Source organism: Onychomys torridus, chromosome 9 (genome assembly GCF_903995425.1).
Source record: "Onychomys torridus chromosome 9, mOncTor1.1, whole genome shotgun sequence".
Lineage (NCBI taxonomy): Eukaryota > Metazoa > Chordata > Mammalia > Rodentia > Cricetidae > Onychomys > Onychomys torridus.
The window spans coordinates 108,451,103-108,466,043 of NC_050451.1; positions in this window are offsets into that span (position 1 = coordinate 108,451,103).

The following is a 14,941-nucleotide window of genomic DNA, read 5'->3' on the forward strand; positions in this document are numbered from 1 at the left end:
GGGTCAAGGATCTTTCTTTGAACGTGCCCTTTAACACTTTCCATACACACACACACACACACACACACACACACACACACACACACACACACGCACGCACGCACTCATACACACTCTACCCAACACCAAATAAAAGGAGGAGCTCTGTAGTTGACTTGAAAACTTGGGATTTCCGATTCTTTTCCGCTAATGGGGAAGTCAAAGTTTCTAATCGAAGATGAGGTGATCTGGCCATCACTTGATGCTCTGTCTCCTCTGTGGTAGTCACTGTCAGTTTCATCATTGTCAGTGGGCTCTCCACATCATCCTTAAATTCTTTGCAATGTTTGCAACCAAAGTGCGAAGACTATTTGGAAAAAAAGTCTTTCTCCTATATGAAGAAAACAAAACACTTCATATGTCTGAGTATCATAAATATTTATTAGTTTCATGCTACAAATTTCACTGGTGTGGTTCCAAAGGGTGCAACTGCTTAGGAGCCAGCCTGCTGGTTTCTCAAATGTTAACACATGACCTAGAAATTCCACACAAAGATATATATCCAAGAGAAATGAAGACACATGTCCATACACACTTTCACATGACTACACAGAGCAGCAATACCCATGACAGGAAAACAGTAAAAAAAAAACAAAATAAACAAACAAACAAACAAAAAAACACCCAAATGTCTATTGGTTGATAAATAAAATTAAAATGTGATCTTTGCACAATGCAATACTGTCCAATAGGAAAATGAATGAGGTCTCAATGCATGTATCAATGTGAATGACCCTTAAGAACATATACTAAGTGAAGAAGCCAGGCACCAAAAAAATGATTCGCATGATCCAGTTACATGAAATGTTCAAAAATAGGAACAATTATAGAAATGGAAAGTAAATTAGTAGTGCCTAGGGCTGGGGGTAGGAGGTTGGTCAGAAGGGAACCAGAGAGACTGCTTTTGTGGCCATCATTGACCCCACTAGGCTCCAACAAATAGTTCCAACCCAATGTCACCCAAGTGATCCTAGTTAAACTAGGTGGGTCACAAAACATGGTCAAAGTCATGAATCTGGAGAAGGATGGGGAAGATGGGAGATGGTGGGGAAGGTTGACAGGGGTATGAGGGTCTGAGCTCTGGAGCCAGGAAGAAGGGATTGCAAGGAGCTGGAAATTAAAGAAGATTCAAGGAGCCATAGGCAGGTGGGACTGTCTTAGTCAGTGTCCTATTGCAGCGAAGAGACACCATGACGGTGGCAACTCTTATAAAGGAAAGCATTTAATTGGGGCTTGCTCACAGTTCAGAGGTTTAGTTTATCATCATGGTGGGAAGCAAGGCCAGTTATACATGGTGATGGAGAATAGCTGAGAGAGCTACATCTGGATCAGCAGGCAGAGAGAGATACTGTGTCTGGTTTGAGCATTTGAAACCTCCAAACCCACCCCTAGTGACACACTTCCTCCAACAAGGCCACACCTCCTAATCCCTGTTAAGTAGTGACACTCCCTAATGACAAAGCCTTCAGATATATCAGCCTATGGGGGCCATTCTTACTCAAACCACCCCAGGGACATACAGTATTCACTCTGGGTGAAGGCTGCCACGCTGACCACTAGGCCAACATGGACCTCACACAGAGAGGCAAGTACTCCAACCAGTACAGGCTGCATATGAGTAGACATACAAGCACACACACACACACACACACACACACACACACACACACAGAGAGAGAGAGAGAGAGAGAGAGAGAGAGAGAGAGAGAGAGAGAGAGAGCAGGCTGCTGAAGGCAAAAGCTCAAAGCTTCTCCTCTGACTTCAAGGCCAGTTATACAAAACCCTCATTAAATTGACACTCATCCAGGATGAGGTAGATGTAACAGATGACATCAACTGTTTATTTTTGGGTTGCCAGCACACAGGTGTCAGCCATTTTGTGCTGAATCAGAACTAGCGTCCATGCTGTCTAAATATGACCTGGCCCTGTGGCTGTCTGTCTCCTACAGAAGGAGATAAAGGGAGGAGGGGAAAGCAAGCAGATACATTAGATACCTATAAAAATTGTCAAATAAAAATTTCAATTAAACTATGAAGTTGTAAATATTCACAAAAAGGGAAGTGATGGCTAAAAGATGTAGGAGTTCCTAGAACAGTTATGAAAATCTTCTAAAATGATTTTGGTTATGATTCCACAATGGTGAATATACTAATATCATTAAATCTTATACACAAAGGGGTAAATTATATGAGTATAGCTCAATAAAAATGTTTTTTTTTTTTTTTTAAATTCCATGTGAGGAGGACACCCAGGACTTTAACACAAGTTTTAGGTTCAGGCAGACAAATCCTATCCCTCTGATATGCTGATCAGATAAACTTGGTCATGTAACTTTGTACCTCTTGGAACCTCAGTGTTCTCTTGTAAAGAATACCTCCTCGACAGTGTGAGGAAGAGTGACAGAGACATTTAAAGGAAGCACACAAGGGAGCTGGAGAGATGGCTCAGAGGTTAAGAGCACTGACTACTCTTCCAGAGGTCCTGAGTTCAATTCCCAGCAACCACACGGTGGCTCACAACCATCTGTAATGAAATCTGGAGCCCTCTTCTGGCCTGCAGTCATACATGCTGTATACATAATAAATAAGTAAATCTTTAAAAGAGGAAGCACACAGAGATCAGGATGTGGTTCACGTTCTGTCCTCTGACCACTCGGCCATTTTCCAGAATCATAAACCACCACCCACAAAACATTATTCACAAAATTAAAATACTCGCTGGAGCAGAAGCAAGTTCGTCAGTGTTGTTTTGACTGTTGTGAGACAGAACAGTCTGCCCCGCCCCTCACTAGAGCTTTTCCATCCCTGCACTGTGTTTGTTTTCACTTCCTTTGTTGGAGTTGGAGTTTTAGGGGAACGAAATGAAACACTTACTGAAGAGTCACCCTTTGTAGCAGTAAATGACACAAATTACATTGTTCTCCAGAGCTGAGGACACCCCGCCATTAACTATGTGAGCTTGGCGAATCTTTTCAAAAGCCAAACAGCTGTTTCTCTTTGGCTCCATTTTAAAGGATTTTCTCCAAGGCTTAAAGACATACACACTCCTATCGTAACCCAAGGAAGTACCATGGATGCTACCACCAAGGCTCCTGGTATGGCAAAGGAGAATGAGGCCTTTAGGTTCATTTCTGGACATCTAAGGAGTTTCTAGGTGCAAAACAATATGGTGTTTATGACGTGTCAGGCATGATGCTAGGAATTTGATAAATAGGTTATTTAAACATTGTTAAGCAGGTATTACTATGATCCCTACTTTGCAAATAAACACTGCGGCATGGAAAATGCAGCGACTTGGTGAAGATTTTGTAGCTCCCAATGAGCAAGGCTGGGGCTGCACTCGGGCAGACGGGCTTGCTGGTCTGTGTTTGTATGTCCCTCTGTCTCTCGGTGCCTGATTTCTTTCATTATCCCTAGTCACGCACATACTGTCCCCTCAGTGCTCCTGCCAGCCTTCTTCACCCCCTGTGACAACCTCCTGCCATCACCAGTGGTGGCAGCCACTAACTGGTCATTCTTTTGGAACTATCCACAGTGCCCCTCATCCTGGGGCAGGGCATCCAGCAAGAAACCAGCTTTGGTCAAAAACTCACAAGACACACAGCTCAGATGAAAGACAGCACAGTTGCAGCTGGAGGAGGCTTGCCAAAGAGATCACACTTTGTGCACCCTGCTGTCAGCATCTTCTTAGTGCTCTGTGCTTCGTGGTGATACATGGGCTTCTGAGTATGGTGTGTGTGTGTGTGTGTGTGTGTGTGTGTGTGTGTGTGTGTGTGTGTATGTATGTATGTATGGGCTTACATCATTACTACCACTGGCCCATGTAAGACCATTGAGTGAATTAGAGAGAGGACTCCCATTCAGGCACATGTAAGTGTGTCTGAGTGCAACAACCAATGAAAAGATAATCCTTCTACTGGGTCATGAGTAACTTTAGAGATTACCAATTATGGTGCTGGCCTAATCACTGGTTCCTCTGAGTGCAACAGTTCCATCAAACAAAACACTTCCTGGGCATTGCCTGGATACCTGGAAGTCTGCACAAATGAGAAGGGGTGGGTAGGTACAAAGAGCCACCACAGTGGGTCCCCTGCCTCCTATGGTCGATATCAATAGCATTATCAACAGGGCCTTAAAAATCAATGACATAGTTATGTCTGGGACATAGAGAGCAGCTATGGCCATCTGCCTCAATAGGCACTTATTAGAGAGGGTCATAATGCTTGGCATATTTTAGGTACCATCAAAAATATACATACATACATACATACATACATACATACATACATACATACATACATACATTCATACATTCATACATGAGTGGAGAAAGGAGTATGTGGACAGGTGCATGCATGTCCACCTTAGAGAAAGCACAGGCATTCCATGGGAAGCAGAACTAGAACCCAAGCAAAGAGAATAAATAGCATAGACACGTACATTTGCCACATTTCCACATAAACCCACAAAAGCAGTAGGCATTGAAGAGAGTCACAAACAAGATCTCTGTGGCCAGGAGTCAGGATCTGATCTATCAGTCCAGGACATCTCGAGCTGGAGTCTGCTTTGGGCTCTGATTCTGATTAAGAGGATCTGGGCTGGGACCTGAGCACCACTTGCTCTGATGAATTCTGGGGTGGTATTGCTAATGTTCATCCATGAGCTACACACATGGAGTAGCAAAGCATGAGATGGCCACAGATGGATCAAACAAGTGATTGTCCCCTGGAAGACATTTGAGCAATGTTATGTAAGAACTGTAAAGCGTATGAGTCTCTGCACTCTGATTAACTGGTTTACTCAGTTTCACGCATTGGGTAGCCTCGTTCATAGGTCTGCCAATCCTTGCAGCAGCTGCCTATCTGGTAAACATCATCTCCTCTGATAGTAGAGAAGAAAGCCTTCCCTCAAACTCTGCTCTTTTTAACCAACTAGCCACTAAACTCAAAGAAGTTCTTTGAGTAATTTTGAAATAAGATTAAATCATATTTGAATTACTTTGTTAGCCAGAAATTGTTTGCATTGTGTAAATGTATGTGGAACATGCTTATTTTAGGAACAATGGCATTTTTCTCTTGAGTCATGAGTCCAGAACACTTTTTTAAACTCAGTAAGCCACTGCATACATCTCTGACTGCTACGTGGTACGAAATCAGCTTCATCCTGAGTGTTTGGTCACCACCCCACAGCTATGGACTCCTGAAATAGGTCCAGATTGCTAATTTTAAATTCAAAATTACACTTTGCTCTCTCGGCTTAGCTAGCCTTGGGTGTTCCTGGTTGGTGGCACTACCTAAAGCTGTATTATTTGAGACTATTATTATCAAAGACAGAACAACAGCCAGAGCAGAGAGGAGAAAAACAGCAGAGATAGCAATGGAGGACAGGGGACAGAAGGGTGGAAGCTGAAGGGAAGAGGAGAGGGAGAGGAAAAGAGGAGGAGAAGGGAGAAGCGCAGACCACCCCTGCTCGCTCAGGGAGCACTGAGGTAGACCCAAGATTCTCTGCTTGTTGACCTCTGGGCTCAGTGCACTCCAGCACACCCAAGCCCAGTCTGGCTGAATTATCAACCTAGTTATTTGCATTGGGATGGTCACCTGCAGTGAAGGAGCAAAAAGAGACCAAGCCCAGGCCAAGGGACAACACAGAGGTGAACAAAATGAGGTTATGCCCTGGAAGATGGCTTTGATCCTAGCATCCCCAGTGCCCCTTCCTGGCCCTTCTGGTAACAGCAAGCTTCACTTGCATTCTAGAATAAAACCTGAAGTCTACTCCACCCTGTGCAGTCATGGCACACTGTGAGCCCACACACCCTAGGGATAAAGCACAAGATACCCTCCCCCATTACTAAGGCTGTTGTAGGACTGAGCCTGAGTGCTGTATGTTAGGCTGTTTCTATTTTCCATGAACTAAACATGATTTTTCTATTGATAAAAATCAACCAGCATCACTTTTTGTTGCCTACCACAAGGAAACCTAAACAACACAAATACTAAGGCTACATGAGGATTAGGAATAAGGTATAGGTTTAAAGGGACAGTTGCTCATGCGGTCTAAAGAATGATTCTTAGACAATACTTAAAATTTACAGCATTAGCAACTAAGTGTAGGAAAATCACAAAACATATATGTAAGTGTATCTCCATATCTATAGGTATAGACTTCATGTATATCTATTTTATTATGACATCAATTTTCTGACACTATAGTACACAGCCTTGTATATTCATTTTAACTCATATATAAACTATTGAGTAGAACCATGAGGATATTTTCTTGCTAAAAGGCAGTTCTTCTCTCAAAATTTAGATCCATACTTCATCCCTACAAAGCTTTTTATGTTCTCTCCATAGGAAGCCAGGAGTCTTGTGCTCTAAACACTGTGTGTTCATTATTTATTTGTTGGATTTCAAAGTCACACTTCTCGAGAGTGCAAGGTCACATGCAGGGCTCTGGTAGTTTAGGTCATAAGCATACTTCCAACCTGACTGGAGTCAAGCCCAAAGGCAGAAGGGGGCAATGAGAAGACGGAAAACAACGAGAAGCATTGCGATGCCCCATCTGTACGCCTCTTAGGAAAGTCCTGGGGCAGCTGGCAACTTAGCTGGGATGTCTTTTGCTTTCCTATGTGAGAACATTTTTAAAAATGATTTGATCCTCACATCATGGGGAAATGGATCAGAAAGTAAAGCAGAGTGAGTCTGTTCTGCACTAGGGATTTCTTGAGGAAAGGCACTTAATGAACATGGCACTTCCACCACCATGGCAAACACTGGCTTTGGCAGCCTTGTGCCCTGTGGAATAAGGATGTACCAGACTTACATCTTCATTTGGCCCCTAAGGAAACTGAGGTTCAGAAACTTATGTGGAAAATAGTGACTAGTTAATTCACCCTCGGAGCAAAGTAGTTTTTGCTTTGGCTACTAGAATAAAACACTAAGGACCTGGTGGCTTTAACAGCACACACCTATATCTCATGGTTGGCAGCAACTCCATGTTCAAGGAGCTGCTGGCTGGCTGGATTCAGTCTGTCCAGTTTGCAGCCTGCTGTGGATTCAATGCCAGAATCATGGAGAAGATATCAGACACACACTGAGATAGCCAACTAGTACTAAATACGCTCTTAGAGTTCTTAATGAGATAGGCTGTGTGTGTGTGTGTGTGTGTGTGTGTGTGTGTGTGTGTGTGTATTTTGGGGCATGCACACCAGATGTGTTCAGGTGCCCACAGAAAACTGAGTCTTGGAGCTTGCATTACAGGTGGTTGTGAGTTGCCTGGTGTGGGTACTCAGTAACAAACAAACTTGGGTCCCCTGGAAGAGCACCAAGTGCTCTTTACCACTGAACCATCTCTCTAGTACCTACTTCTTTACTATTATTATTATTATTGATAATTTCTTACACAAATACAATGTGTTTAGAACACAGCCACACACATACCCATTTTTTCCCTTCCAACTCCTTTATCAAAGTAGTCTCTCCAGACAGAATAGAAATATATACATTAGAGAGAAACAAAGACAGCTGTAAATAAACAAGTTCTCACTCCAATATAAATATTTCCAGGCACTTTTTTATGCTAGGGGAAGTCCTCCATATGTGAGTTCCTGTCCCTACAGAGCTGTGCAATAAAACCTGAACAACCAATAAAATAGAAACTGCCATTGCTTTGGTGCAGCATGAGTGTTGGGTACTGTGTTCAAGCACCGCTTTGGACTTTATGAAGTGGTTCATGAAGGGCTCCCCTTTCCCATAGCTCTTCTTCTCCCTGCTCAAAAGCAGCCCATGAATTTTCCATTTCTGTCAATGAGTCAGCAAGGAGGAAAGGGAGAGTGTATGAAAGTGGCCCGTATCAAAGATCGTCAGTGTCTGCGGGCTGCCACAAACACACCGGCAGCAGAAAACAAAACAAACTAGGGTGGATTTGATTTTAGTGTCTTCAGTTTTAAGGACAAGAGAAAACAGCAAAAGGCTCTGGTGTATTACGTTGTGTGAGCCTGCCAACCCTCCCTCAACAACAGTATTCTTAGTTTACAGATGCCAGTGCTGAATGCTAGGGTTGTTCAGGCACTTGATAAACACTTTCCGGGGAACTTTGGGTTAGAATAAACTTTGGGTTAGATGGCTCAGTGGTTAAGAGCACTGATTGCTCGTCCAGAGGACCTGGGTTCAAGTCCTAGCACCCACATGGCAGCTTACAACTGTCTGTAACTTCAAGATCTGATACCCTCACACAGTCATCCATGCAGCAAAACACCAATGCAATAAAATAAAAATAAATAAATAAATACTCTCTTTTAAAAAAAGAAGAAGAAGAAGAAGAATAAAGCATACAGCCAGCCAGGTCCTCTGACTCCAAATCCCATGACCTTCAGGCATGTTTGCAGAAGTTCATACATTTTGACCTGGTGTGCCCACCACTCTCTCCAAAACTACCTAAGATGTCTGGACTGACTGGGTTCCAAGGGTGGGGACACTTCCAGCATGTATCTGCTGGGTCTGGCCTACATCTGTGAGCCTGCAGAGGTGCTGTGGCAGCCTGGTCATATGTCTTACAATAGTAATAAAAAATATTAGGTGACTTATTAAGAGCTAGGACCTTTGAAGAGCTGCCTATATTAAGAATGAGGCGCTGGAGTATATGTTAATCTGTCAGATGCTCTTAAAAGAAAAAGGCGTTAAGACAGAGAGAGACAGCAAGAAGGCGGCCATCTGCAAAGAGAGACCTCAGGAGAAACAAATGTGCTGATGCCTTGATCTTGGACTTCAAGTCTCCAGCACCGTAATAAAGCAAATTGGTCTGTTTAAGTTGTCCAGGGAGGGACATTTTTTATGGTAACCTGGCAAACAGACAGATTACATGTATGTACACTAGGGTTCTCTACATTAAATAGAATATGTGTATATATTATATATGTACACATGTAATAGTGTGTGTGTGTGTGTGTGTGTGTGTGTATGTGTGTGTATTGTACACACATGCATAGAGAAAGATTTAAGGAGTTAACTAGCATGGTTAGGTGGGGCTGGAGCCCTGACCAGTCTGAAGACAGCAAGTGGAGAATTCTGACATCAGTGGACACTGCAGCCTTGCTTCTGAAAGTGGCGTGAGGCCACTGTCCTTCCTCTTCAAGAGAACTCTGGCTTTTCTCTCAAGATCCTCAGATGATCTACCAGAAAGGCTTCCTCACATTGAGAATGGTCATGCTTCACTCAGAGTCTACCTATTTAAGCACAAATCCAAATAGTGCCTTAACTGCAAAATCTAGATGGATGTTTGGCCACACAACAATGTACCAGAATAAGGTGACACATAAAATTAACTATCACTCATATGTGCCTGTGTGTGTGGTTGTGCCTGTGTGCCTCTCTATGGTTCTGTTTGTCTGATTGAACCCTGATGGATCAACATAAGTCCTCCGTTTTCATTTTCAAAGTCAAGAAGTTTCTGGTTCTCACCTTCAGTATTTATCTCCATCCTTCATCCCATCAAAATAGCACCCAACAGCTGAGAGAAAATTCAGTGTTGTGCCAGTTGCCTGGCAAACCCTGGGCCCATCTGCTGAATCGTGAGTGGGAGCCGCCCTTAGGTTTAAACATTTGAAACAGGGTTCTCTGGCTTTCATACACTTCAACGCACCAAGAGGCTGCTAAAACACAGATCCATGGGTCTGGGGAGATGGCTTGGTCAATAATAAAGTGCTTTCAGGCAAACATGAGGACCTAAGTTTGAATCCCCAGAATGCACACAAAGGCCAAGAGTAACAGTGCATGTCTGCAGCCCTTGTGCTGAAGTGAGGGAAGGGAGCAAAGATGAGCAGATTTCTTGAGCTTACTGTCCTGCCAGTCCAGATAGACGGAAGCTTAAGGATTGGTGACTTAGATATTATAGATTTCCAAAGCATGCCCAAGAAAAACAAGGACATCTGCCCCTCAAATGCATGCACAAGACAGCTAATGCCAGTGCTTTCACAGTGCCCCAAACTGCCAGCAGTATGAATGTCTGTTAATGGGAGAAAATAAATGCACAAAATGTGACACATACAGACACTGGAATATGATCCACAAATTTAAAAAAGAAAAAAGCTTTTGTCATATGGAACAACATGGATGAAACTTTCAAATTCTGTAATGAGAAAAAAAAACAGATAAAAAGCCAAAGCCAGACAAAACAGTACACACCATCTAGTTCCACATAAGAAAGTCACAAACAGTAAAGCTAATTAATGTGGTAGACACAGGATTGACTGGAAGAGAACTCAGTAGGGATGCTGTAATTGTCCCTTATCTTCCTGTGTGTCTTGGTTACACGGACACCTTCAAATAAAAACCCCTTAGGCTACCTTCTTAAGATATGAGTATCATGTGAGTCGCATGCCAGTCATACCTCACAGCGTTGAATTTCCTGTTGACAGAGGGAAGTCAGAACCCACCATCCCCAATGCCCATTTTTCCTCATAAAAGCACTTCAATTTCTCCTAAGATCAGAAGGGAAAAAATCCATGTAGTCCAGATTTGATTATATTATCTTTAAACCCAGAGTCATGAAGTACAAATGTCAGTCTTTTTATGGGGGAGGGGAGTACACAATGACAAAAGTGTCTGTGATCTACCAAAGTCACAGTGCAAGCCTTGAGGCCACATAAGACGGAGATATACACATCTTCCACTTAGATGTGGCTGTGGAAACCATGTTCTCATCTCATTGCCTGGCCTATTATAAGGTTTTAAATGGCTGTGCCTCTGCCAAGAATGCTTCTATGATTCTGTCTGTATCAGAGAGATAGCCTGAGCTCTCTCTACCTGAGTGGGATGTGAAGAGGAAGATGAGGGAAGTCTGAAAACCACCAGCTTGAAGGAGCTCTGATCTAGGTGCTTAGAGAGGAAGATTTAGAACACAAGAAAGATGGAGGCACCTGTGGTCTGCCTCATCCCCCACCCTATATGTGCTTCCCCGATAGTGATGATGTCAGTGACAGAGGGACACAGGAAGACTGACGGCTCTTGGTCATGTGTGCTCTGGGCTTTCCTCCTGGGTCATGGCTCATACTCTTCTTTTACATGGTGGAGAATTTGGAATGATTGGAAGGAGAGGGCTAAGGGAAGCCTTTGGTGTGTCTGTTGTTACAGACCTAGTCAACCAGCTGGGGACGGTCTCTCATACTGCACATACTATCTCCCAGGCTAAGCTCAGCTCCCCAAGCACAAAGGAGATCTAAGTCCTCTTGGGAGTCCCACCCTCAGAGCATTAGAACCTAGCTGAAGGAAGTAGTTAGTGCAGTGATCAGGTGTCAAAGCAGTAGGAGAATGGAGTGGATGCTTCAGAAGAGACAGAATAAAACCGACCCTAAAGCTTCAGCCAATAGAACGGAGTTAGCAACCCAGTGCCAACCCACCCAGCCTGTGTGCTCTCATGACCTTGGAGTCAATGGCCTTGTTTCAACACTGGTACCTAACCACAGGAGCCCAAAATCTCCTCACTGTTTGCTATTGCTGTGTCTGTAGACAAGCCACTCAGCTTCTCTAGTCCTTGTTCTTTCCCGAGTGTGGAACGACAATCATGACGTCACCTCATGTGAGGTTATGAGGACACCTGACCTGACGCAACTATATTCCTTTTAAATGACTATTTTTGCTTTGTTATCTCCTTCTAGTTTCCCATCTCTGAGTGGGGGTGAGGGCTTACTGATTTTCATGGAATGAATCAACATTCTGCTCCGATCTTTGAAAAAGCCTTGCAGTTGCTGTATCACACAAACATTTCATCAGTGCTCTGAGAGTTGGCTTCAGTGATAAGCCCGCTCTTCCCAGGGACCCAAATCCTGTTGTAACGACACTAAAGAATAAAGACAGTTAGAAGCTAAAATATAATTGTGTGCACCATTGAGAATGCTCCAAGGGTGCACACACACACACACACACACACACACACACACACACACACACACTTAAATCTTAGCGTGCTGTTATCAAGAAGTAGCTGTTGCTCTTTAGAAAGAAAATAATTTTTAAAACATTGTCATGCCACAGCAACCGGACTGGTAAGTGATCCAGAACAGGCTGAACCGATAAAAATACCTGTGAAAATGTCCAGATTGATGATATATCCTAAAAATAAGTCTCACAAAATAGTGAAAGAAATGGTGTGGGCCTGGTTCCCATACATGCCATTTCATGTTTTATTTTATGAGGGCTAAAATATTCAGTTTGAAAATGATTTGAGCACTGCCATCTGGTATGAAGAGAAAGTGAAAAGCCCCCTCGATTTGGGACAATAGGAAACTGTGTTTGAAGAGCTAAGGAGTAAAACTTAATGTGTTGAGGCAAACAAACGCAAATGAAGCCCCGTGTGTAGAGCTGACATGGCTCCACGCTCATCTTAAAGGAGTAGGCTGTGTTACTCTCTAGTGCCAGCTTAGTTGAACTGTTACTTACTTCTCAAGACTTCAGAGCAGATGAGCAGGGCTGCATTGCCAGCTTCCGGGAAAAGTGGTTTCCAGCTCTAACCTTAGACAAGCAAGCTCCCTTCCTCACTCTGACAGGGAACTGAGGGCTCTAACAGAGCAAGCCTTTGTGAGCACACTGCCCGCATTTGTCAGAACGGCAGTATGGAGTTCGCATCAGTCATAGGAAACCACGGGTCTTGGTGTATACAGAGTGCTGTGACTGAGTTACAAGGCCAAGCTACTCTGGACCACATTTGAGAGGGTTTGTTTGTTTGTTTGTTTGTTTTTTTCTTTATGTTTTTCTGCGAGTGAAAGGATTTTGTCCTCTACCATTGTCAAGGAATTTGGGGAGGATTTCTTTGTCACATCTTCGGTCAATTCATTACCAAGTTTAATTAGATTGCACAGGTAGGACGTATCAAGCAGCCATGCTAGCTAGACCTTAGAGATGTGAGGGTGAAAACCACAGAGGTCATGTTCATGAAAAGTCTCAAGTTCTAGGGGAGAAATTTGCAGGTATAAGCAAGTATACTTTAAAATTCTAAGATGATCCCTAAAAATGTACTGTACCATATTAATAATTGGTGTTGTTATTATAAATAATGTGAATGTAAACACCAAGTTTAGAGATTGAGTAACTATTTCAGTTATTAATTTTAAGGGGAAATATAATATTTGAATTTATGCGTGTAACATATGAAAATCAGGTTAGCAACTGGTTTGAGCACTCCCTCAAGAGTTTGTCATTTCTTTTTGATGAGAATATTGACAACCGCTGCTATTTTGAAATGTGCAGATATTGTCAACCACAGTTATTGGACTTCGCTGCAGAATAGTGGAGGTCATTCTCTTCTCCGACTGTATCCCTACCTGCATCCATCAGGGAGGTTCACCCTACCCACTTCTTCACACACCCAGAAGCTTGAAGGCGTCCTCCTTGTTATTCTCAGATAGAGGACATCTGCCTCTGCCTGTTGTGTCTGAGCATCAGATTCTCCTGCACTACTGTGACACACCAGACCACCAACTCTGAAGTTCTGAGTTTGAATTTTATTACTTCTACCCTCCTGCCAGAGGAGACGGGAACTTCTTTGCACAAACCCAAACAAGAGGCTCTGACTTTTGATGGCCTCTAACTCACTTGAATCTACTTTTTATCTCTCTGTAAGTTTCTGTGTTGCCTGAGTAATTACTAACTGGCCATAGCCTCACCCGCCTTAGATGATCCCACACAAGAGCACCTCTTCCACTGACTGTCACACTTCTCAATTTGCCAATGGCAACCTTTCCCAGAAAGGCATCTAGGTCAGATGGATCAGAGAGGGAAGAACTCCTGTAGCACAAATCTTAAAGAGTCTTATTAATAAAATCAAACCTGAGGCCAGTTATTGGGGTGAATGCTGGAAGATCAGAGAAGCAGAACAAGCCACAGCTACCTCACCTTGCCGGTTCCTCAGCTGATCCTGTTTCCTCAGACTGGAAACCTCTCAGTCCTCATCCAGAATGAATCTCAGCTGAACTGCTTCTCGAAAGCCTGAAAGCTTAACCAGCCTAGTTCCTGGTTTTCACGCCTTAAATACCTTTCTGCTTCCTGCTCTCACTTCCTGGTGTGAGTCGCCATGCCTGGCTGTTTCCAGTGTGGCTTTAAACTCACAGAGATCTGGATGGCTCTCTGCCTCCCAAGTGATTGGATTAAAGGTGTGTGTGCCACCATTTTCTGGCCTCTGTATCTAGTGGCTGTTCTGTTCTCTGACCCCAGATAAGTTTATTAGGGTACTCAATATTTTGGGGAACACAATATCATCACAAACTCTAGTCCTCACTATTGCACATTTGAGATGATGCTGACCTCATATTTAGAAGCACTATCAACATTTAGCTTTTGCTAGAAGATGGAAAAGGAACTCATTCTTTTCCTTTTAAATTCATTTCTTCTGGCTTCCAGGGTTTGTAAAATTAACTGGAGATATCTTGAAATAACTTACAAACAGCATGTAGCCCCAAGCAACAAAAAGTTCATGTTCCTTCAAAATTATGAAATTGACCTCGGAGTGTTTTGTATCATAATTTGTACTGTGCATTGTGGATTGCCACATTGGTCCTCCTTAAGACACCTGCAAAGGTGAATAAAAAGATATTTGTCGAATAAAAAGGTATTTGTCCTTTAAAATGAAAGACATAAGTCTTTCAGCCTTAAGCAACTTGAAACAAAGTCTACACCCCTATATCATACCAGTGATATTTGGCAAAGCAGGTCATTATTGAAATTAAGTTATTTATAAGATGAAGGTATGCACCTCACTGTAGGATAGGCCTGCCTAGCAGAGGCAGAATCAGCTTGGGTTTCTACTCCACTTGCCTATAAAGGCAGAGAGAGGATGCCCATGTGGACTCAGCAGCAGAGAAGGCAGCTGTGGTACCAGGGGAACCTAAACATTTGGCCAGTGAGCTAGCTAG